Source organism: Microcaecilia unicolor, unplaced genomic scaffold (genome assembly GCF_901765095.1).
Source record: "Microcaecilia unicolor unplaced genomic scaffold, aMicUni1.1, whole genome shotgun sequence".
Lineage (NCBI taxonomy): Eukaryota > Metazoa > Chordata > Amphibia > Gymnophiona > Siphonopidae > Microcaecilia > Microcaecilia unicolor.
Genome location: NW_021962935.1, coordinates 3,860 through 29,414, shown reverse-complemented (window position 1 = coordinate 29,414; position 25,555 = coordinate 3,860). Strand labels below are relative to the sequence as shown.

At 47.9% G+C, this 25,555-nt stretch overlaps 1 long non-coding RNA gene across 1 annotated transcript; it reads left to right on the top strand.

Annotated features, from left to right (window-relative positions):
• The first annotated feature begins 8,686 nt into the window (after positions 1–8,686).
• On the top strand, positions 8,687–22,892 carry LOC115458676. Its single transcript, XR_003940134.1, has 3 exons — positions 8,687–8,753; positions 9,515–9,516; positions 22,857–22,892. It is a non-coding gene; the product is annotated as an uncharacterized LOC115458676 (long non-coding RNA).
• Positions 22,893–25,555: the final 2,663 nt, after the last annotated feature.

The window sequence follows — 25,555 nt, the reverse complement described above, 5'->3', positions numbered from 1 at the left end:
CTCAATGCGGCTTACATGGGGCAATGGAGGGTTAAGTGACTTGCCCAGAGTCACAAGGAGCTGCCTGTGCCGGAAGTGGGAATCGAACTCAGTTCCTCAGTTCCCCAGGACCAAAGTCCACCACCAAAGTCCACCACCCCAACCACTAGGCCACTCCTCCACTGTTGAGATTCTACATGGAATGTTGCTACTATTTGGAGATTTTACATGGAATGTTGCTATTCCACTAGCAACATTCCATGTAGAAGTCGGCCCTTGCAGATCACCAATGTGGCCGCGCAGGCTTCTGCTTCTGTGAGTCTGACATCCTGCACGTACGTGCAGGACGTCAGACTCACAGAAACAGAAGCCTGCGCAGCCTTCTACATGGAATGTTGCTAGTGGAATAGCAACATTCCATGTAAAATCTCCAAATAGTAGCAACATTCCATGTAGAATCTCCAATAGTAGCAACATTCCATGTAGAATCTCCAATAGTATCTATTTTATTTTTGTTACATTTGTACCCCTGCGCTTTCCCCACTCATGGCAGGCTCAATGCGGCTTACATGGGGCAATGGAGGGTTAAGTGACTTGCCCAGAGTCACAAGGAGCTGCCTGTGCCGGAAGTGGGAATCGAACTCAGTTCCTCAGTTCCCCAGGACCAAAGTCCACCACCAAAGTCCACCACCCCAACCACTAGGCCACTCCTCCACTGTTGAGATTCTACATGGAATGTTGCTACTATTTGGAGATTTTACATGGAATGTTGCTATTCCACTAGCAACATTCCATGTAGAAGTCGGCCCTTGCAGATCACCAATGTGGCCGCGCAGGCTTCTGCTTCTGTGAGTCTGACATCCTGCACGTACGTGCAGGACGTCAGACTCACAGAAACAGAAGCCTGCGCAGCCTTCTACATGGAATGTTGCTAGTGGAATAGCAACATTCCATGTAAAATCTCCAAATAGTAGCAACATTCCATGTAGAATCTCCAATAGTAGCAACATTCCATGTAGAATCTCCAATAGTATCTATTTTATTTTTGTTACATTTGTACCCTGCGCTTTCCCACTCATGGCAGGCTCAATGCGGCTTACATGGGGCAATGGAGGGTTAAGTGACTTGCCCAGAGTCACAAGGAGCTGCCTGTGCCGGAAGTGGGAATCGAACTCAGTTCCTCAGTTCCCCAGGACCAAAGTCCACCACCAAAGTCCACCACCCCAACCACTAGGCCACTCCTCCACTGTTGAGATTCTACATGGAATGTTGCTATTCCACTAGCAACATTCCATGTAGAAGTCGGCCCTTGCAGATCACCAATGTGGCCGCGCAGGCTTCTGCTTCTGTGAGTCTGACATCCTGCACGTACGTGCAGGACGTCAGACTCACAGAAACAGAAGCCTGCGCAGCCTTCTACATGGAATGTTGCTAGTGGAATAGCAACATTCCATGTAAAATCTCCAAATAGTAGCAACATTCCATGTAGAATCTCCAATAGTAGCAACATTCCACTGTAGAATCTCCAATAGTATCTATTTTATTTTTGTTACATTTGTACCCCTGCGCCTTCCCCACTCATGGCAGGCTCAATGCGGCTTACATGGGGCAATGGAGGGTTAAGTGACTTGCCCAGAGTCACAAGGAGCTGCCTGTGCCGGAAGTGGGAATCGAACTCAGTTCCTCAGTTCCCCAGGACCAAAGTCCACCACCAAAGTCCACCACCCCAACCACTAGGCCACTCCTCCACTGTTGAGATTCTACATGGAATGTTGCTACTATTTGGAGATTTTACATGGAATGTTGCTATTCCACTAGCAACATTCCATGTAGAAGTCGGCCCTTGCAGATCACCAATGTGGCCGCGCAGGCTTCTGCTTCTGTGAGTCTGACATCCTGCACGTACGTGCAGGACGTCAGACTCACAGAAACAGAAGCCTGCGCAGCCTTCTACATGGAATGTTGCTAGTGGAATAGCAACATTCCATGTAAAATCTCCAAATAGTAGCAACATTCCATGTAGAATCTCCAATAGTAGCAACATTCCATGTAGAATCTCCAATAGTATCTATTTTATTTTTGTTACATTTGTACCCTGCGCTTTCCCACTCATGGCAGGCTCAATGCGGCTTACATGGGGCAATGGAGGGTTAAGTGACTTGCCCAGAGTCACAAGGAGCTGCCTGTGCCGGAAGTGGGAATCGAACTCAGTTCCTCAGTTCCCCAGGACCAAAGTCCACCACCAAAGTCCACCACCCCAACCACTAGGCCACTCCTCCACTGTTGAGATTCTACATGGAATGTTGCTATTCCACTAGCAACATTCCATGTAGAAGTCGGCCCTTGCAGATCACCAATGTGGCCGCGCAGGCTTCTGCTTCTGTGAGTCTGACATCCTGCACGTACGTGCAGGACGTCAGACTCACAGAAACAGAAGCCTGCGCAGCCTTCTACATGGAATGTTGCTAGTGGAATAGCAACATTCCATGTAAAATCTCCAAATAGTAGCAACATTCCATGTAGAATCTCCAATAGTAGCAACATTCCACGTAGAATCTCCAATAGTATCTATTTTATTTTTGTTACATTTGTACCCTGCGCTTCCCCACTCATGGCAGGCTCAATGCGGCTTACATGGGGCAATGGAGGGTTAAGTGACTTGCCCAGAGTCACAAGGAGCTGCCTGTGCCGGAAGTGGGAATCGAACTCAGTTCCTCAGTTCCCAGGACCAAAGTCCACCACCCCTAACCACTAGGCCACTCCTCCCCCTGCATAGAATACTTGTTAATGAGACGTGATATACTGTATTTCTGTGGGGTTTTTTGCAACTACATTCAAAGTGGTATACATTGTATATACAGGTACGTATTTGTACCTGGGGCAATGGAGGATTAAGAAGGTGCAGTGGGAATTGAATCCAGTTCCCCAGGATCAAAGTCTGCAGCACTAACCACTAGGCTACTCCTCCACTCCACCGTATAAAGCACACAATACTGATAATACAGACTAACTGGGCCACTAAGACAGAAAGCAGCTTGAGATCAAAATAATGATGCTCAGCACACAACTGTGCCCCACTGACCACAGCCAAAAGACAGGTTCAAGTGTCTAAACACACAAACTCAATGAGATTGTTTTATAGTACAAGGTACAAAGTTTGCAGACATTCTTTCCTAACAGCCTCCTCTCTGTCCCTGGTGGACTCAATCTTAGCTTTGCTGAAGTTAAGCAGTACAGAGATAGGTGAGTGGGAATTTAATCCAGATCCCCCAGTTTCCAGGCTGCTGCCCCAACAATTATGCTACTAGTCCAGGCTGAGCTCCATATATGCCATGGGTGATGGGGATGCTTAGACTCTCATGGCTACATGTCTCTGCTCTGGAACCAGCAGTTCAAGAAAGATCGGCGAAAGTACCTTACTGAGGTGACAGCCTTTTTGGGGACAATGTGGAGGAGGTCACTGACCTCATTAAAAAACTTACTGACACCATCCAGTCCCCCTCTCGGTAGTCTCCAGCTGCATCCTCCTCAACATGTGAAACTCCCCACATATATCCAGAAATGTTTAATAATGCCTTCTGTTATATTACTATCATGTATTCAGGGCTGCCGAGAGCTGGAGCCGGGCCCAGGACAAGGCCGCCCCCGGGCCCCACCCCACCCGAGGTCGCTGCCCACCAGAGATCACCAGGCCCCGCCCACTCGAGGTCACCGCCCACCCGAGATCGCCGGGCCCACCTCCCCGCCGCCCACCCACCCGAGGTCGCCGGACCCTCCTCCACCCGCTATCGGGCCAGGCCCTCAGAACTAACCTTAACCCTCCATTCACTTCGCAGCAAGCAGCGGCAGGGCAGACCTCTCCTCCTTCCTTCCGTGCCCCGCCCTCGCGGACGTCAGGCGAGGGTGGGACATGGAAGGAAGGAGTGGCCTGACCTGCTGCTGCTTGCTGCGAAGTGAAAGGAGGCTTAAGGTTAGTTCTGGGAGTGATGGAGGGCGAGCCAGGCGGCGACAGAGGGCGGGCCAGGTGGCAGCGGCGCCGGGCCCCCCTGGAGGCCTGGGCCCCGGGACTTTTGTCCCCCCTGTTCCCCCCTCTCGGTGGCCCCGCATTTATTCCATTACCATGCAACCCAAAATCCTTCTGTAATACCAAATATCTATTCTCTTTTTACTTCCACTATCCATGATGTATTGTAAGCCACACTGAGCCTGCAAAGAGGTGGGAAAATGTGGGATACAAATGTAATAAATAAATAAATAAAATATAGAGAATGACACAGGGATCTGCAGTAACCGTGGGGACTGTTTTCAGTGGAGTCTGTGGTTCTATGGTCCCCTCTGATAACCACCTAGTGTCAGAGAAGGCTGTAATATGTGGGAATTCTTGCTCTGATCCTTCTACGTACCATAATAAATATACCATTTGGACAAGTGGGGCAAGATATAGTGGACCAGCCAACCCCAAGATATGGGGTGACAGAGAAGACAGAGGCTATGTTCCTTCAAAGGGGAAAGTCTTTATTCCTTACCAATTTAGATAATAACAAAGCAATCAGGCAATAACAAATAGCAATTTGATATGAGAGGGAGAGAGAGAGACCACGGCTGTAAAAATGTACTCACTGTTGACAGTGGCGTTCCTAGGGGGGGGCGATGGGTGCGGTCCGGCCCAGGTGCACGCCGCCGGGGGGGGGGGGGGGTGCCGCGCACGCCTGTCCTCCGTTGTTCCATGCTTCTTCTCTGCCCCGGGACAGGTTACTTCCTGTTCCGGGGCAGAGAAGAAGCATGGAACAGCAGAGGACAGGCGCGCGTGGCACCCCCCCCCCCCCGGCGGCGTGCACCCGGCGGGGGGGGGTCCTTCGCGGGGGTGTCGTTTCGCCGGGGGGTCCGTGCTGCATCGGGGGGGGGGGGGGTGCTGCACCCAGGGGGTGGGGCACATCAGCGATCCGCCCCGGGTGCCAGCCCCCCTAGGAACGCCACTGACTGTTGATCATCTCAGCCTCTGCCTAAATACAATACAACAGTGACTTATATACCTTTTTGTACAATGGAAATTCCCTCCCAAATCATACAGCCTGCAACTTCAGCTAATTTCTGTCTTACTTCATTGTTTACACTAGCCATTAAGCCCGTAAAAACGGGCGAGTATTGCAGCCCTCCTCTTTCCCCTGGCCTCACCCCATCCACCGATCCTCCCCCCACTATCCAGCAACCCTCCTCTTTCCCTTGGCCTCCCCCTCCCCCTTCCCCTCCCCCCATGTCCAGCAACCCTCCTCTCTGCCCTGCTCTCACCCCATGTCCAGCAACCATGCCCTCTCCCCCCTGTCCTCCCCCCATGTCCAGCTACCTTCCTCGCCGCCGCTCCCTCCCCCCTCCATGCCGGGCCCCCTGCACTGACCTGACGGCGCCTTGCTGTCAGATCAGTGCAGGGGGCCCGATACGGAGGGGGGCGGGAGCGGCGGCGGGGATGGGGGGGAGGATGGAGGTTGGTTCACGCGATGTTCGTTTCCAGGCAGCAGCGGCGGCTGACAGTCCGACTCCGTTTCCCTCTCTGTTCCGCCTTCTGATGTCATGACGTCTTGACGCAAGGGCGGGACAGAGAGGGAAGTCTGTACTGCGCATTTGCAGGTGAGTCGGTCACTTGCCGTTTATATGTTTGATAGATTGGAACACACTATCTGAATGTTATGGAACACAGCATCTTATTAAGTCCAAGGTTTCTTTTACAGGAGATTGAAGCCGTCATTTTGCCACAGGAATTTCTCCAAGACCCAGGTCTTATTGTAGCGCCCCCTAGGTTTCAGTGCTGCTCCGCTTCACAACAATAACAAAATTTGCTATTGGTCACAGCACCGGGGTAAGATGTTTCCCCTGAAGCGGAGCACACGTCCACCCAGCACTACTGTCTTTTTTTTTTGTAATAAAGGAATAAAGTAACTAAAATAAAATAATTTTTATTAACAGAGTTGATTATTTTCAGAGTGTGAGCAACTCCATTCACGGGAGTAAAGCAATAAACCACTGTTTAACAGGTAAATATGTTTTCGTTTATTCCACAGCCAACATTTGTTTAGCAGTTAACACATTTAAATAGTTTAAACAGCCCAAAATACTTTTCTTTCTGTTAAAACATTTTTCAAGCCTTTATGTCAAATTCTTTTCCACCTTGTGGAAACTTAAATTACTTTCAAAAATACTTTTTAAGTTCAAAAGGCAAAACTGAAGTGACAACATGCAACAGTGCATATTATTAATCTGTACGCTAACAAAAAATTCACTTTTCCCAGTAACTTCAAGCTCATTCTCTTCCTAGGGTTCCGGATTTCATAGAACTGTAACAGGATTCTCAGCTAGTAAATCAGGAGACAAGAGGCAACTGGTTCCAAAGGCAAGACAGCTTTTATTGCTAGCAATGTAACAGCACTGAGTTCAGTCTCAGGATACTGTGTGTCAGAAATCATCTGACACTCACATTTATACCTCCCCTATGGGCCTGCGCATTAGGCACCTTATACATCATAGTTGACATGCGCAGTAAACATTTGTAGTTTTTGTAGTTCTTACAGTACATACACACGTCATAATACTGAAATGATACTAGCAAAGGAAACGAAACTTATCGCCCTGTTCTAGCACACACACATAATCACACAATGCTTCTTTCACAGAGTTGATAAGGCTCAATGGAGCGTAAGGCTCAGAGATGCAGGGTGGGGGTTGCGACACTCCCAAGCTATCTTCTATTCATGTGGCGTCTACGTGCAGGCTGGTTCTGTTTTCAAGCCTTGGCTACTAAATGTTACAAGCTGTTATCTACTGCACCTGCATCCTGTTTTGTATCTTGCAAGCAGGAGCTGACAGTTTGTGGTTAAGGCACAGTGCAAGAGAATGTAAAAGTTCTGTAAAAGTTCAGTTCTGGAATCAGGTATAAAGAAGGCAAAGTCCTTGGGTAAATATGCACAGGTCTTGAGGCCGTCCTGACAGTCCTGATCCAGTGCTGTTGAAGGCCGGATCCGGTGGCCACTCCTACAGAACCAAGTTCAAAAATTCATGAAACCAAGTTCAGGAATTCTCGGAACCGAAACCCAGCAAAACCCAAGTCCCAGCAAATCATCAGATAAGTAGTTTAGTAGTCCATAACCTTTGCTCCTATCTTGACCTTAGCCAAGAACAAGTTTTCTTTGGTTTAAAATTGTTTTTTTTTTTTTGTCCACAGGTCAAACGAACAACATCAGATACATCCGGAACTTTCAGGAACCTCAGGAACTTTCAGCTCTCAGGTAAGTGAGTGATTGAACTTTGATATTGCAAGAAAAGCCAGTGCATAAGCTTAAAATTTCCTTAACCATTTCAACAGTCCAAAACTAAATTTATGTGTGCACACAAAACACACAAAAAAATAGTTCTGCAAATCACATTTTCTAAATATTTTAATACCTGTACGTGCCACACCACTCCCGCTCGCTGAGCTGGTATAACACATCCCTCCAGGTACCCTGGTAACTTTAGATTTTAAAAATACGTTTTCTCCCGTCCGCACCGTGTTTGCCTGAACCCCCCCCATAAAATAATTAATTAAATTTCCTGCACACCATCTATTAATGTTCCTTAAATTCCCCTCCATCCTATACAACCATTAAAATTCCAAAACGCACACCCAAAGATGCTCAACCCCTTAAAACTGCGTTCTCCCCAGAAACAACTTTAAATTAATATTTTTTTTGGTCAGATCCCCATAATTCATCTAAATAGGACCCCCAAATGCCCTTACTAACAAAAAGAATTTAATTAATTAATTTTCTCCAACGCCCTGTCCAGGCCTCGATTTCAGGCCTACTCAGAGCTTCAGAGCCTTACTGAGCATGTGCAAAGCATGTAATTACCCAGTAATGCCCTCTGCCTTCCCCTCACTTGAAGCCAAAGTTGCCAGGTGGGCGGTTTTCCCGCCCAATTGGGCGACCAGCTGTGGGAAAAGTTTGACGGCTGCGGGGTGCGGTAAATTGGGCTGCTTTTTCACAGCTGCGGTGCGGGTTTGGGCGGTTTTCCGGGGCTTCTATTGGTCCAATTTGGTCCAATAGAAGCCCCGCAGAGGCGGGGTTAATGACGTCAGAGGTTATGTCGGGGGTGGGGTTAATGATGTCGGAGGCTACATCAGGCAGGGTTAATGACGTCGGAGGAATGTCAGAGGTGGGGTTAATGACGTCGGAGGAGGGGTCAGAGGTGGGGGTTAAGGACGTCGGAGGCGGGGTTAAAGATGTCAGGGGCGGGGTTGATGGCGTTGGAGGCAGGGTTGATGACGGAGGCGGGGTTTGACTTTGTGTGGGTTTTGGGCGGGTTTGGGGTTGTTTGTGGGTGGGGAAAATTTTTTCAACCTGGCAACCTTGCTTGAAGCCAGCCAGCCAGCCAGCCATCAGGGCTGGTCACAAACAACTCCTGCTGCAAGCCTCCCTAGTACCACCTTCCACCAGATCAGCCCCTAAAAATGGCCCAAAATGGGCCAGGAGTATCCTGGACCCCCTAGAAGGGTCTCAAAATTAGAGCAAAAAAAAAAAAACAAAGAAATTGAACTTGCCTCAGACCTCCTCCGGAACCCCAAAAGGATCCAGAAATGCCTCAGACTGCCTCTGCAGCCCCGAAAAACCACAACCAGCTCCACACAACAGGTAAACACACTTTTATTTTATTTTTAACCCTATTGCATCATCATTGTTTTTGTCTAGTAACCTCAACACATCTTCGCTTTCAAACTGTGTATACATTCTTAGTGTCCTTGTGATGTAGAGACTGTTGGAATAATGTATTGTGTTTTACATGCATTGTCTGTCAGCAATGTTTTTTTCTTTCTCTGTGATTACTCTGTGACCTCTGATGTGAATTGCCTAGAGAGGTTACACCCATGCAACTTCCTGTGGGTGTGATTAGGAACAGCACATGGAGCTCTAAAGGTAGGGTTACCATTCGTCCGGATTTCCCCGGACATGTCCTCTTTTTGAGGGCATGTCCGGGGCATCCGGCGGATTTTGCCTGCACCCATGTTTGTCCGGATTTCTGGACAAACGTGGGCGCGGGTGCGGGCAGGCGCGTGCGTGTGGGCGGGCGATCGGCGCCGTGGTAACCCTACTCCCGTCCCCTCCCCTTCCTTACCATGTTCCCTGGTGGTCTAGTGACGTCTTCGAGGCAGGAAAGAGCCCCCTCTTTCCTGCCTGGAGCGCTGCCTCCCCTGTCTATCATCCTCCTCGGTCTGGCTGGGGATTCAAAATGGCCGCCGAGAGTTGAACTCTCGCGAGGCCACTTCAACTCTCGGTGGCCATTTTGAATCTCCAGCCAGACCGAGGAGGATGCAGCAGGCAAGGACAGGCAGCGCTCCGGGCAGGAAAGAGGGGGCTCTTTCCTGCCCCGAAGAGAAGACCCTACTAGACCACCAGGGCTAGATAGTAAGTGAGGGGGGGAGTATGTGAGGGGGGGGGGGAACCATGTGACGGGGGCGGGGAATAGAGGGGCGGAACGAGGACCCGAAGGGGGCGGGGCGGGGTATGAGGCGTGGCGGGGGCGGGGTAGGGGGCGTGACATGTGTCCTCTTTTTCAGAGGACACAAAATGGTAACCCTATCTAAAGGTCTCTCTAAGCTGAGGATCTATGGTGTGAGCATCCATTACCATCTAAGCACATGGAAAGAGCTGATAAACCAAATGTATTATATTATGTATATATAAGCCTGCTGAATATATATCTAACTACAAACTGTGAGTAAACAGATGTTTTGTTAATTCAACTTTAAAGTGACTCAACAGTGAATTATTCTGGGGTGTATGTGAGAGAGATGAAGAAAAGAAATTAACATTTCTAAAGCTGAAGCTGTGTGTATAAAAATCTGCTAATTATTTACTACAAATAATCCAACAAAAGGGTTATGGGCCCAGCCCAGGAATTGAAAAAGGAAGAAGAGAAATATTACCAGGCAGTGAAAAAGCCAAATTTTTCTCTTAAGTTTTAAAAGAAAGATTCAGTCTGTCTCTCTCTCTCCCCCCCCACACACCAAACAGAAGGCAAGGCTAAAATGGCTGAGGGAGGAAATTCACCATTTTTCCACTCTCTCAAGGTGCCTAAATTAACTGAAAACAATTATCAGCAATGGGAGCTAAGATTCAGATGTCTCCTTCAAGCAAAGAAATTAAGTATATGTTTAGACCAAAACAGAACAGCTAAAAATATGGCTGAATGGGACAATGCAAACTATTATGTGAAGTGCATGTTTTTTGAAGCTCTCTCAGAGAAACAAGCCATATTGGTGGAGGCAAAAGATACAGCAAAGGAAATTTTAGAAAAACTGAGAACTATGTATGCAACTACATATGCAAAACAGCAACCAATTTGGTTGGCAGAGTTGAATGAAACCAAATTAAGGGATAAAAGTAAGTGTAATGATCACATTATGCATCTTATGTCTTCATTTCAAAAGCTAGAACTTTCTGGAATTCCCATGTGTGATGCATTGAAAAGAGCATTTCTTTTTACCTCACTATCAAAGAAGTTTGATGTTTTTAGGTCTGTGAATGAAGCCATTGAAGGGCAATCTTTTGAACAGGCAGCATCAAAACTGAGGCAGGAATGCATAATTAATGATTCTGAGGAGATGTGTTCTCAAAGACAGTCAGAGAGAAATGAAACAAATTTCTTGGCAAAGAATAGAGGAAGGCGGAGCTATGGGAAAACTCCACCCAAGAGCAAGCTGATTTGCTATTCATGTGGAATGGAGGGACATGTATCTAAATGGTGTAAGGAAACACAAAACACCCCCTCTAGCTCACCTAAGCCAATGGAACAAAATAATTTTCCAAGCAGGAAATGTACAAAGGACAATGATAAACATAAGAGCTTTCTAATGGCAGAAAAATCTTTGACTATGGTAAATAATAATTCAAATGAAAGTACTTGGATTTTGGATTCGGGGAGCACATGCCATTTAACCAATTGTAAGGATTTCTTTCAGGAAATGTGTCCAGAAGAAGGTATTCTTAATACTGCAAACGCAGGGACTGCTAAGATCCAAGCAAAAGGCATTGGATTCTTAAATTGCAAAGTGTCTAATGAAGTTAAAGAAATTCCTGTAAGTGATGTCTTGTATATTCCCCAAGCAGTTTGCAATATGCTTAGTGTATCTACATTAGATAAGAAGGGATTTGTGATTCATTTTGAAAACAGTAAGTGCACAATCTCTAAAAATGATGAAGTGTATGCTGAAGCTTTTATGCATAATGATATTTATAAACTGAGCATTTCAGGTGAAGCCTCACATATGGCGCAAGTAAGGAAGAATGATGGTAAATGTAGTCTGGAAATCTGGCACCGCCGCCTGGGACATCGTGATTTTAAGGTGATCCAGGATCTTTACAGTAAGCAACTTGCTACAGGCATTGAAATAAGTGCAGATACTGGTAAAATGGAGAAATGCATAGACTGTGTTACTCAAAAAGGTGTGAGACCCTCATTTCCTGCATACACAGGAAGTAGGAGTAATAAAGTACTGGACTTAATACACAGTGACTTATGTGGACCGTTTAATATCCCATCATTGGGAAATAACAGATTTGTGCTAATATTCTTGGATGATTTCTCTAGATACTGTGTGGCCTATTTGCTGAAAGAAAAAAGTCAAGTCACAGACATGCTGAAGAAATACGTAGCCATGGTGAGCAATAAATTTGAAAGAAAACCAAAGGTTCTTCAGACCGACAATGGTGGTGAGTTCACTTCACAAAGCATGCGCACATTTCTAGAACAAGAAGGCATTCAGCATATCACAACAGTAGCTTATACACCAGAGCAAAATTCTGTTGCAGAGAGAAAATTTAGGTCACTTGTGGAAATGACCAGATGTATGCTGTCAGATAGCAATCTCCCTAAAAGACTATGGGGGGAAGCCATTCTCACAGCAGTGTACCTACAAAACAGAATGCCAACTAAAGGCGCTGAGCGCACACCACATGAGACATGGCATGGTAGGAAGCCAAACCTGTCACACATAAGAACATTTGGAAGTACAGCATATGCTCATGTACCAAAGCAAAGAAGGCATAAGCTGGATTCCACAACAGAAAGGGGCATTTTAGTTGGCTATGCTCCAGGACACAAAGGATATAGAATTTTGAATCTGAAAACTGGCATTGTTGGCATAAGACATGTTACATATTTTGATGAAAACAAAAGGGTTGATAAAGGCTGGATTATCCCAGATGAGCCTTATCATCCAGAATATGAAACTAGAACCATAATAGACATTCCAGTGTACAGTGGTGGAAATAAGTATTTGATCCCTTGCTGATTTTGTAAGTTTGCCCACTGACAAAGACATGAGCAGCCCATAATTGAAGGGTAGGTTATTGGTAACAGTGAGAGATAGCACATCACAAATTAAATCCGGAAAATCACATTGTGGAAAGTATATGAATTTATTTGCATTCTGCAGAGGGAAATAAGTATTTGATCCCCCACCAACCAGTAAGAGATCTGGCCCCTACAGACCAGGTAGATGCTCCAAATCAACTCGTTACCTGCATGACAGACAGCTGTCGGCAATGGTCACCTGTATGAAAGACACCTGTCCACAGACTCAGTGAATCAGTCAGACTCTAACCTCTACAAAATGTCCAAGAGCAAGGAGCTGTCTAAGGATGTCAGGGACAAGATCATACACCTGCACAAGGCTGGAATGGGCTACAAAACCATCAGTAAGACGCTGGGCGAGAAGGAGACAACTGTTGGTGCCATAGTAAGAAAATGGAAGAAGTACAAAATGACTGTCAATCGACAAAGATCTGGGGCTCCACGCAAAATCTCACCTCATGGGGTATCCTTGATCATGAGGAAGGTTAGAAATCAGCCTACAACTACAAGGGGGGAACTTGTCAATGATCTCAAGGCAGCTGGGACCACTGTCACCACGAAAACCATTGGTAACACATTACGACATAACGGATTGCAATCCTGCAGTGCCCGCAAGGTCCCCCTGCTCCGGAAGGCACATGTGACGGCCCGTCTGAAGTTTGCCAGTGAACACCTGGATGATGCCGAGAGTGATTGGGAGAAGGTGCTGTGGTCAGATGAGACAAAAATTGAGCTCTTTGGCATGAACTCAACTCGCCGTGTTTGGAGGAAGAGAAATGCTGCCTATGACCCAAAGAACACCGTCCCCACTGTCAAGCATGGAGGTGGAAATGTTATGTTTTGGGGGTGTTTCTCTGCTAAGGGCACAGGACTACTTCACCGCATCAATGGGAGAATGGATGGGGCCATGTACCGTACAATTCTGAGTGACAACCTCCTTCCCTCCGCCAGGGCCTTAAAAATGGGTCGTGGCTGGGTCTTCCAGCACGACAATGACCCAAAACATACAGCCAAGGCAACAAAGGAGTGGCTCAGGAAGAAGCACATTAGGGTCATGAAGTGGCCTAGCCAGTCACCAGACCTTAATCCCATTGAAAACTTATGGAGGGAGCTGAAGCTGCGAGTTGCCAAGCGACAGCCCAGAACTCTTAATGATTTAGAGATGATCTGCAAAGAGGAGTGGACCAAAATTCCTCCTGACGTGTGCAAACCTCATCATCAACTACAGAAGACGTCTGACCGCTGTGCTTGCCAACAAGGGTTTTGCCACCAAGTATTAGGTCTTGTTTGCCAGAGGGATTAAATACTTATTTCCCTCTGCAGAATGCAAATAAATTCATATACTTTCCACAATGTGATTTTCCGGATTTAATTTGTGATGTGCTATCTCTCACTGTTACCAATAACCTACCCTTCAATTATGGGCTGCTCATGTCTTTGTCAGTGGGCAAACTTACAAAATCAGCAAGGGATCAAATACTTATTTCCACCACTGTATATAAATGCCATACCAAGGCAGATGTCTGAAAGCAACTCACCTGTATCTAACGAGGAACAGGCAGAGGAAGCAGACACAGAAAGGATCATTGAAGAAGACAGTACAGTTGGAGAAGGGGAATCAATTGGAGAAGGACTCTCAGATTTAGAGGATGCGGAAAGGTCAGACCAACCTGTTGTCAGACGCTCATCCAGGGAAAACAAAGGTGTTCCACCCCCAAGACTGTCTTACCTAACAAAGTCAGCAGAAGCTCAAGAGCCCTTAACATGGGATGAGATTGAGAAAATGCCAGCAGAAGAAGCTGCTGAATGGCGTAAAGCTGCACAAGAAGAAATTGATTCATTGCATAAAAATAAAACTTGGATTCTTACAAAATTACCTCCTGGCAAGAAAGCTATAGGATGCAAATGGGTATTCAAGTTAAAAAGGAATGCACAAGGAAAAGTGGAAAGGTATAAAGCCAGATTAGTCGCAAAGGGATATCTTCAAAAATATGGAGAAGATTTTGAGGAGAAGATTTTGATGAAGTGTTTGCACCTGTAGTGAAACACACGACAATTAGAACACTTCTGAGCATTGCAGTCTCAAAAGGCATGCAAGTCAACCACATTGATGTGAAAACAGCATTTCTTCATGGCGATATAACTGAAGACTTGTACATGGAACAGCCAACAGGTTTCATAAATACAAAACAAAGACAGCTAGTGTGTAAATTAAACAAAGGTCTTTATGGATTAAAGCAAAGTGCAAAATGTTGGAATGACAAATTGCATGAAATATTGACAAATTTAGGATTTAAGCAAGGTGAAGCAGATAAATGCTTGTACACTAGGTGCAGAAATGGACAATATGCATACATTTTAGCTTTTGTTGATGATCTGCTCATTGCAAGCGAAAGTGAGCAAGAGTACAAGGACATTGTAAAATATTTAAACCTGAATGTTGAGATAAAAGAACTTGGTAATGTGTCATACTATCTTGGTATAGAAATTGAGAAACAAAATGATGGTTCTTATCTTCTAAGCCAGAAGCAGAAAATAAATGAGCTTATTGAAAGTTTAGGTATGCAAGATGCCCAAGTTGTAAGCACTCCCATGATCACTGATTTTCTGAAGGATGAAACAGTAAGAGAACCTTTACCAGATAACATCCAATATAGATCAGCCATAGGTAAGCTTTTATATCTGACTACCACATACAGGGCTGATATAGCAAATGCAGTAGGAATTTTGAGCAGAAGGGTCAGCTCACCTACCAAATCAGATTGGACTGCAGTTAAAAGGATGGTAAGGTATTTAAAAGGTACCATTGATTGTAAATTAAAGATTTCAGCCAATAGTAATCCAAAACTAATATGTTACTGTGATTCAGATTGGGCAGGGGATCATTCTGATTATAAATCCACAAGTGGATATGTGTTTATGTATGGAAATGTACAAATTTCTTGGGCCAGTCATAAACAAAGTATTGTGAGTCTGTCTTCTACAGAAGCTGAATATGTGGCTGTATCAGAAGCATGCAGAGAACTGATGTGGATTGAAAAACTTTGTGCTGGATTTTGGAATAGATGAACAGAGACCAATCCAGATAATGGAAGATAATCAGAGCTGCATCAGACTGTCACAGAATGACAAGGTTCAGTCACGCACCAAGCACATCGCAACGAAATATCACAACGTGCGAGAGCTGGCGAAAGAAGGAGTCATCAGTCTACACTATTGTCACACCAGTTGTCGCGCCTCCCACGCGGGCCGCGCTCTCGAGGACCTTGGCATACCTTCAGGCTTCTTCCCCGGGAGCGCGGGGTTTGTGAGTCCTTTAGGCAAAATCACCTTCCAGGTAGGGAGGAGATAAGACTGGACCGGAACTCCGGACTGGAGTACTACACCGGAACACTCGGAACTGGAACGCACCGGACTGGTGCGCACTGGAGTGGGGCCCACTGGACTGGACACACTGGAGTGGCCCCACTGGACTGGAACATACAGGAGTGAAACCCGCTGGACTGGAACACACTGGAGCGGAACCCACGGAACTGGAACACCCTGGACCTAGGCTTCACCTACACTTGACTGCCTTCCCCCTCGGGTTGAGCCCTCAGGTTCTTGCAGCCGGTAGGACTTACAGGAACAGCAGGAATGAAGATCCAGGAGTGCCCCCTGGCACCTAGGCGAAGGCAAGGCAGACAATCAGGAACTATCCGGGTTCTGGCAGTCAGCAGGAATCAACACAATGACAAGTAAGCTGGACCCAGGCTCATAGAGACGCTGTACCCGGGCAACCCAGTCATACACAGGAACATACACAGAGCAAACTCAAGAGACTTGGCAGGCTATACACCAGCTAACAACTAAGCTGTGCCCCAGCTAACAAGTCATGCCCTGGACCCAAACGCAGAAGACTAGCACGGCTGACACAGGCTACACGCCAGCGGGGCCTAAGCTGGCTAGTCTACACTAAGAACAAACACAGTCTTGGAATAGTGGCTAGCAAGGGCGGCTAGGCTCACTCTAGGAACAAACACAATCTTGGAATAGTGGCTAGCAAGGGCGGCTAGTCTCACTCTAGGAACAAACACAATCTTGGAATAGTGGCTAGCAAGGGCGGCTAGTCTAACACTAGAAACAAACACAGACTTGGAAATGGCTAGCAGGACGGCTAGCTGACACGAGGAACAAACATGGTCTTGGAAATAGCTTAGCAGGACGGCTAGCTGACACGAGGAACAAACATGGAACACTAGTAAAGCTATGCACAGGCAACAAGCCAGACGGTGCCTAAGCTAACTAGTCATACCTTGGAAACAAACATAGAGCACTAGTAAAGCTATGCACAGGCAACAAGCCAGACGGTGCCTAAGCTAACTAGTCATACCTTGGAAACAAACATAGAGCACTAGTAAAGCTATGCACAGGCAACAAGCCAGACGGTGCCTAAGCTAACTAGTCATACCTTGGAAACAAACATAGAGCACTAGTAAAGCTATGCACAGGCAACAAGCCAGACGGTGCCTAAGCTAACTAGTCATACCTTGGAAACAAACATAGAGCACTAGTAAAGCTATGCACAGGCAACAAGCCAGACGGTGCCTAAGCTAACTAGTCATACCTTGGAAACAAACATAGAGCACTAGTAAAGCTATGCACAGGCAACAAGCCAGACGGTGCCTAAGCTAACTAGTCATACCTTGGAAACAAACATAGAGAACTAGTAAAGCTATGCACAGGCAACAAGCCAGACGGTGCCTTAGCTAACTAGTCATACCTTGGAAACAAACACAGAGAACTAGAAGAGCTAGGCACAGGCAACAAGCCAGACGGTGCCTTAGCTAACTAGTCATACCTTGGAAACAAACACATAGAACTAGTAAAGCTATGCACAGGCAACAAGCCACACGGTGCCTAAGCTAACTAGTCTGAACAAACATAAAACACTAGCAAAGCTATACACCGGCTATAAGCTACACGGTGCCTAAGCTAGCTAGTCAAACAAACATAAAACACTAGCAAAGCTATACACAGGCTATAAGCTACACGGTGCCTAAGCTAGCTAGTCAAACAAACATAGAAACTCACACAGAGCAAACACTGACGCTGGGTACAGCACTCTATACTCCAGGACCTTTGGATGAGACTAGATGAGGTGAGATACAAAGGCCAGGACTGTAGTCTTCAGGTGACTAATAAAGCCCATCAACACCAGAGCCACAGGTGCAGCAATCACCTTGCAACCAAACAGAGGCTTGACACTCAGAGCAGGCATCCCATAGAAAGTAACAGCGGGAGCCATCTTGGATACTGGCAGAGACGAAGAGGCGGCAGCCATCTTGGAAGAGGCTTAGCCCACACAGGTGAGGTTCAGTAGGGCATTCAGCACACAGAGCCAGAGAGAACCTAAGACAGACACAGACACAGAGACACGCAGAAGCCAGCACAGACACTGACTCCCAGAAACAGGGTAAGTCTGAAGGGTGGCACGGCCACAGACGGGACAGTATCCCCTCCTCAAGACCCCCTTCTCGGCCGCCCGGAGGCGGTCAGGTATCCAGGGGTAACTATGGTGAAACTTCCTGATAGGTCTCAAAAGCCAGACATAGATCACTGGGCTGAAAGTCACAAGGAAGTTCAAAACTGGCAGGCAAAAGTAGAACTTGTGAACAGGAAGCTCCTTCGAGTCACCATGGGGCAACCTCAGGAACATGGAGACATCAAGAGGAACACAATTCAAAAGTAACCCTCTCCTGAGGGAACCCCCAATGTCCTGAACCTCTTGGCAAGTCCATGAAATGACAGGAACAGGGCTGGAGTCACTACTCCAGCTGACATTAGAAGCTGGGCTGAGGCTCAAGGTGGCATTCCCATCTTGGCAGGAGCTAGAAGTCTGAACAGAAATGGATCTGGAACTAGCACCCGGGTTGGCCTCAACCCCTTGACTGGAACTGGATTCAGGAGCTTGACTGGAACGGGAACTCAACAGAAAGTCCGCCTCCTGACGGACACTGGAACTTAGGACGACCTCAACATCTTGGTCGGACTTGGAACTAGACATGGACTCAGCCTCCTGGCTGGAACTAGAACTCGGAACAGGCTTAGCCTCATGGTTAGAACTGGAACTTGGAAGAGATTCAGCTGCAGGGCTGGACGCCCCTCTCTGGCCGTACTGGGACGTCTCTCTAACCTTAGCTTCGGGCGGCCTCTGCCGAGCAGGGTTCAAGAGGAGACGGCCCTGGTATCCCCAGAGCATGCTAGCAGGCTGAAATGCAGAAAATGGGTTTCTCCGGGCTCCAAGCCGTTGAACACACCCTCTCTCAGCTATAGCTTCGGAGATCTTCTCCCAGGCTGAATCAACACAAGGTCTATCACAGTCCTCTGGGAACATCATCTCTTCCTCAATAGCAGACTCAACATCGTGGCTGACCTCTGCACTCGGTGCAGATTCAGCATCTTGACTGGACTTGCAACTCGATCCAGACTCAGCATCTCGACTGGACTTGCAACTCGATCCAGACTCAGCATCTTGACTGGACTTGCAACTCGGTCCATGCTCAGCATCTTGACTGGACTTGCAACTCGGTCCAGGCTCAGCATCTTGACTGGACTTGCAACTCAATCCAGACTCAGCATCTTGACTGGACTTGCAACTCGATCCAGGCTCAGCATCTTGACTGGACTTGCAACTCGATCCAGACTCAGCATCTTGACTGGACTTGCAACTCGATCCAGGCTCAGCATCTTGACTGGACTTGCAACTCGGTCCAGGCTCAGCATCTTGACTGGACTTGCAACTCGAGACGCCCTCTGCCTCCTGGCAGGGACGGAACCTTAACTGAGGCTTGGCCGAACACACCCTTCGGGCAGGGATCGGCGGCTCGATCTGGAGCGCTCCTCGAACTGGACTCAGTGGCTTGACTGGACGGGTCACTTGAACAGGAACCGGAGACTTGACCCGAAGCGCCACTTGCACAGGAATCTGAGGCTCCCTCGACAGCTTCCCTCGGACTGGACTCAGAGACTTCAAAGGGCGTGCCATTTGAAGGAGGACTGGAGGCTCGACCCGAAGCGCCACTTGCACAGGAATCTGAGGCTCCCTCGACAGCTTCCCTCGGACTGGACTCGGAGACTTCCAAGGGCATGCCATTTGAAGGAGGACTGGAGGCTCGACCTGGAGCGCCACTTGCATAAGAATCTGGGGCTCCATTGAAGGCCTTCCTCGAACTGGTCTCGGAGACTTAAGCCTCCTCGTTACTTGGACTGGAATAGGAGGTTCAGTATGAAGCATCCCCTGGACTGGACTCAAGCGCTTAGGAGGCCGCGCTACTTGAACTGGGGTCCGGGGCTTGGTCTGACGCTTCCCTCGGCCCGACCCCAGCGGCTTGGCTAGAGGCTTCACTCGGAAAGGTTTCCAAGGCTCCACCGGAACCCCTCTTCGAACTGGACTCAGCATCGGTGGACTAGGATCCCGACGACGAGTTACCCCACCATGGTACGGCCGGCTACGCGGCTGAGGTGGGCGAAAACACCCGGACGGAGAACGTCCCCGGCGTCTTCTTTCAAGCTCAGACTCCAGAGTATCCCACAGAGCAGGGTCTTCCCGAAGTTGGCGGCGGTACTCACTGAGCGTGATGGCCGAATTCATGTCAGAAACTGGGTCATAGTGGCCAAAAACTGGGTGATAGTGGCGCAGACTTCGGTAGATACGCTCTTTCTCCGCTGCTGCTTCAGGAGTAGCCATAAAGGCTGGATTCGTCAGAAGTATCTCTCAGTATTTCTCCAGGCTTGCCTTGGGATCCAAAATAGAAACTAGACTGTCCTTGGAATCAAAAAAAATTTCAGAAGTTCCCCTCGGATTGTCCGTAGGGCACGAACTTATGGGCATAAAGCCCACCTGGACTGATGATCTCGCCGAACTCATGGCCTTTGTATTCTGTCGCGCCTCCCACGCGGGCCGCGCTCTCGAGGACCTTGGCATACCTTCAGGCTTCTTCCCCGGGAGCGCGGGGTTTGTGAGTCCTTTAGGCAAAATCACCTTCCAGGTAGGGAGGAGATAAGACTGGACCGGAACTCCGGACTGGAGTACTACACCGGAACACTCGGAACTGGAACGCACCGGACTGGTGCGCACTGGAGTGGGGCCCACTGGACTGGACACACTGGAGTGGCCCCACTGGACTGGAACATACAGGAGTGAAACCCGCTGGACTGGAACACACTGGAGCGGAACCCACGGAACTGGAACACCCTGGACCTAGGCTTCACCTACACTTGACTGCCTTCCCCCTCGGGTTGAGCCCTCAGGTTCTTGCAGCCGGTAGGACTTACAGGAACAGCAGGAATGAAGATCCAGGAGTGCCCCCTGGCACCTAGGCGAAGGCAAGGCAGACAATCAGGAACTATCCGGGTTCTGGCAGTCAGCAGGAATCAACACAATGACAAGTAAGCTGGACCCAGGCTCATAGAGACGCTGTACCCGGGCAACCCAGTCATACACAGGAACATACACAGAGCAAACTCAAGAGACTTGGCAGGCTATACACCAGCTAACAACTAAGCTGTGCCCCAGCTAACAAGTCATGCCCTGGACCCAAACGCAGAAGACTAGCACGGCTGACACAGGCTACACGCCAGCGGGGCCTAAGCTGGCTAGTCTACACTAAGAACAAACACAGTCTTGGAATAGTGGCTAGCAAGGGCGGCTAGGCTCACTCTAGGAACAAACACAATCTTGGAATAGTGGCTAGCAAGGGCGGCTAGTCTAACACTGGAAACAAACACAGACTTGGAAATGGCTAGCAGGACGGCTAGCTGACACGAGGAACAAACATGGAACACTAGTAAAGCTATGCACAGGCAACAAGCCAGACGGTGCCTAAGCTAACTAGTCATACCTTGGAAACAAACATAGAGCACTAGTAAAGCTATGCACAGGCAACAAGCCAGACGGTGCCTAAGCTAACTAGTCATACCTTGGAAACAAACATAGAGCACTAGTAAAGCTATGCACAGGCAACAAGCCAGACGGTGCCTAAGCTAACTAGTCATACCTTGGAAACAAACATAGAGCACTAGTAAAGCTATGCACAGGCAACAAGCCAGACGGTGCCTAAGCTAACTAGTCATACCTTGGAAACAAACATAGAGAACTAGTAAAGCTATGCACAGGCAACAAGCCAGACGGTGCCTTAGCTAACTAGTCATACCTTGGAAACAAACACAGAGAACTAGAAGAGCTAGGCACAGGCAACAAGCCAGACGGTGCCTTAGCTAACTAGTCATACCTTGGAAACAAACACATAGAACTAGTAAAGCTATGCACAGGCAACAAGCCACACGGTGCCTAAGATAACTAGTCTGAACAAACATAAAACACTAGCAAAGCTATACACCGGCTATAAGCTACACGGTGCCTAAGCTAGCTAGTCAAACAAACATAAAACACTAGCAAAGCTATACACAGGCTATAAGCTACACGGTGCCTAAGCTAGCTAGTCAAACAAACATAGAAACTCACACAGAGCAAACACTGACGCTGGGTACAGCACTCTATACTCCAGGACCTTTGGATGAGACTAGATGAGGTGAGATACAAAGGCCAGGACTGTAGTCTTCAGGTGACTAATAAAGCCCATCAACACCAGAGCCACAGGTGCAGCAATCACCTTGCAACCAAACAGAGGCTTGACACTCAGAGCAGGCATCCCATAGAAAGTAACAGCGGGAGCCATCTTGGATACTGGCAGAGACGAAGAGGCGGCAGCCATCTTGGAAGAGGCTTAGCCCACACAGGTGAGGTTCAGTAGGGCATTCAGCACACAGAGCCAGAGAGAACCTAAGACAGACACAGACACAGAGACACGCAGAAGCCAGCACAGACACTGACTCCCAGAAACAGGGTAAGTCTGAAGGGTGGCACGGCCACAGACGGGACACCAGTGAGATGACAGCTGACATCATGACCAAACCGTTACCCAGAGAACGTTTTGAGAATCTGCGAATAAAGCTTGGACTTTGTATGAATTAATAATTGCATGACAGTTATGCATGAGAAGGGGTTTGTTGGAATAATGTATTGTGTTTTACATGCATTGTCTGTCAGCAATGTTTTTTTCTTTCTCTGTGATTACTCTGTGACCTCTGATGTGAATTGCCTAGAGAGGTCACACCCATGCAACTTCCTGTGGGGGTGATTAGGAACAGCACATGGAGCTCTAAAGGTCTCTCTAAGCTGAGGATCTATGGTGTGAGCATCCATTACCATCTAAGCACATGGAAAGAGCTGATAAACCAAATGTATTATATTATGTATATATAAGCCTGCTGAATATATATCTAACTACAAACTGTGAGTAAACAGATGTTTTGTTACTTCAACTTTAAAGTGACTCAGCAGTGAATTATTCTGGGGTGTATGTGAGAGAGATGAAGAAAAGAAATTAACATTTCTAAAGCTGAAGCTGTGTGTATAAAAATCTGCTAATTATTTACTACAAATAATCCAACAGAGACAGTGGCACCAACTCTGTCAGGGAGGGGAAGAGCGCTCCTTGCTGTGGATCAGCATGACCTCGAATTCACAGCTTTCAGCAGAAAGTACAGAAAGATGCAGCTCTCAGGCATTTTAAGTTTGAGCCCTTAGCTATGCAGTTCATGGGCCATAACTGACATGTCAGTGGTCAGAAAAGTGCAAATCAATTCAGGACGGAGACAGAGTTTGCGGGGACAGATCCCATGGGGACGGTGCAGGGACAGGGCCCACAGAGATGGGGACAAACTTTGTCCCTGTGTTATTTTCTACTTGGAAACCTGTTAATGAACTGGACTGTTATTTATGTTTGAGTGATGCAGACAACGATATTTTGATGTTTTGGAAAAACAAGCACTCATGCTGGCCACAACTAGCAAAATTTGCACGGGGGGGATCCTGTACATCCTGCTACCAGCACATTGTTATGATTGGGGTCTGAACCCCTCTCAAACTTACCTCTTTCCTGGGGGTCAGCTTCTTAGCTGGCTTCTGTTTCTTTTCTCTGTCCTTTCTGAGCTGGCTCTGTCTCTCTGTGCTGGCAGCTTCCAGCAGCATGGCTCTAATTGTTTCACTATACTGCACCTGTGTGTGTGTTGCCTGAGTTGCTCTACCTCTCTTTGAGTGTACTGGCTTCAAGTGCTTCACAGTGTTGCATTGGTGTGGGTTGGGCCTCTCTGGGTCAGTGTGCTTTTGCCTAGGTCTAGGGAGTGTGACATCATCAGGGAGGGCCTTGATAAGGAAGTGGTGTTGTTTCCTTCAGAGCCTTTTGCAACAGTGGTGTTTGCTTTAGGTAGGGTGGTGCAGTGTGCACTTCTGACTTTGTGTCTAGTTTCCCTGCTTGCTTTTGCTAAGGGCTAGGTTAGTGTTAGTGCAGTGTGCACTGGTGACTGTGTGTTTAGCTTTCCTGCTTTTCCCTTTGGTTCCCCTGCTTTTCCCTCTTGGTTTTGGAAGCATTGCTATGTGTAGGGCTTTGGAAGCTCTGTTGCTGATAGAAGTACTTCAGGGTTTGGTGTTGTTAGGAACACTGCAGAGTTTGCTGTTAGAAGTACTTCTGGTGTTTGTGCTATTGGGAGTATTGCAGTCTTTGCTGTTGGTGTTTGGTGCTTTAGAAGCACTTTTTGCTTATGTGTTAGCTTCCCTGTTTTTTCCTTGTGGCTCCCCTGTCTTCCCTTTTAGTGCTAGGAGCTCTTCTGGTTGCTTGCCAGAGTAGTGCTTGGGAAGCACCTTGTTAGTTGTATCTAGCTTGCTAGAGCAGTGCTTAGGTAGCTTGTTAGTTTTGTGTTTAGCTTATTAGTGTAGAGCTCTGCTTGTAGCTTGGTGCTTAGTAGCACCTGTGTTAGCTTTGTGTTTAGTTCCCTGCTCTGTTAGTTTAGGGCTTAGGAAGTCCCTTTCTTGAGCAGGGCTTAGGAGCTCCTGTTTAGTATAGGGCTTAGGAAGTCCTTTTGTCAGTTTACTGTTAGGAACACTCCTGCTGGTTTAGGACTTGGGAGCACGTAGATCAGTTTAGGTTTAGGAGTACTTCTGTTTCCAGTCCTGGTCCCTGTGTCATCCGGTATCCAGTACCGTATTTTTCGGGCTATAAGACGCACCGGACCATAAGACGCACCTAGGTTTTAGAGGAGGGAAATAGGAAAAAAAAAATTTTCCTTTTTCCCTCCTCTAAAACCTAGGTGCTCCGGTGCGTCTTGTCCGAGTTTTGGACCGCCGTCCCGTACTTACACAATGCCATGTTCCGTGGTGGTCTAGTGACGTCGGGGCAGGAAAGAGCCCCCTCTTTCCTGCCCATCGCGCTGCTCTCCGTGCTCCTCACTGCTTCCTGACAGTCTCGGCGAGAATCTCGGCGGCCATTTTGAGGCCTTTCCTGCCCCGACGTCACTAGACCACCACGGAACATGGCATCGCGTAAGTACGGGACGGCGATCCAAAAACGCTACCTTCGGACTATAAGATGCACCCCCCATTTTCCTCCCAAATTTTGGGGGAAAAAAGTGCGTCTTATAGTCCGAAAAATACGGTAAGTCCTGCCGGCTACTCGAACCCAGGAGCTCAACTTCTGGGGGGCTTAGTAGCTAAGTGCAGGTGAAGCTGTACGGACCAGTCCAGTGTGCTCCAGTCCAGTGTGTTCCGGTCCGGTGTGTTCCAGTCTGGTGCGCTCCAGTCCAGTGTGTTCCGGTCCGGTGTGTGTTCCAGTCCTGTGTCCTCCAGTCCGGGGGATTCCAGTCCATGTGTTCCGGTTCGCTGGGCAGTGCCTGCAGTCCCTGCCGGTGTGCTTGCCCAGTGTTGGTTGGTGGGTTTTGCCTGCTGCTGTCGCTCCTCGGCAGCAGCCCAAGGGCTCACGTTTGCTCCAGAGCCCGGCCCCGCGGGCTCTGAACCTGAGAACCTGACAGATTGCAAAGGCCATGAGCCCGGCAAGAACCCCCGCCCAGCTGGCCCAGCTGGGGTCCAGCTCCATCGTTGTTCTTGATCCTTCTATGACTCTTCGTCAGTATCGGAATAAACTGTTGTCTCATTCTGTTTTGAAGAAGACCCCTGAAGCGGCAGCTGAGAGAAAACGTGTCCGGTGGCTTGGAATTGCTGAAAACCCAGTTTCAGATATGGACCCTTTTATCACGCTCGCTGACTATCGCCGCAGCCTTGTCTTGAATCCAGCTTTGTGGGATACTTCTGAAGCTGTCG